The following is a 691-nucleotide window of genomic DNA, read 5'->3' as shown; positions in this document are numbered from 1 at the left end:
ATAATAAGACAGAACGTTTTTTATTCCTGTCAACTGTGCTGGTAACAAATGGACAGTTCCCAGATGACAGAGATGTCTTCATAACAGCAGATGATTGTGTCTTCCATGTATGAAATAGTCCTATTATTCAGGATGCTTGCCAAAGGCCTCTGCTTGCCCCCAGCAAGCATACTAATTGTTGTCCGACAGTTTATTATTTAGTATGCTTGCGGGAAAGCATACTAATTGTTCATCGACAGTTTATTATTATTCTACATTTTTCCATTCACCTCCATTCATTAGTATGGTGGCTTTGAATCATTGCAGCATTAGAGATAGACACGGTTTGAGTGCCAAAACGAACAGCTCGAAAAGGGCTCAAGGTGGTGTATTTTTCGCTGGCCTACCCCCTTTCATTTGTTCACTTTGTTTTCCCCCTCATTGAAATGAATGGTAGAATGGTCTAGATGATGATGTCACAAACTGTGGCAGTTAGAGTGAGAGGTGACCTGTCCTGGGGTTTTTAATAGAATAAAATAAACCGCTTCACCTTTCGACTAGGTAAAGGCATTGTCAGAGAGGTCTTGGCTCTGAATACAAACTGTGTTAAGATCATTAGCCAACTCTTAAAAATGTTTGAGAGAGAGCAGTTTTAAAATCCCTATGAAAAAATGTGTGAACAGCTCAGTGCATAGGCCTGAATATGTCCACT

This window comes from Engraulis encrasicolus, chromosome 13 (genome assembly GCF_034702125.1).
Source record: "Engraulis encrasicolus isolate BLACKSEA-1 chromosome 13, IST_EnEncr_1.0, whole genome shotgun sequence".
Classification (NCBI taxonomy): Eukaryota; Metazoa; Chordata; class Actinopteri; order Clupeiformes; family Engraulidae; genus Engraulis; species Engraulis encrasicolus.
Note: the sequence above shows the minus strand (reverse complement) of the source record.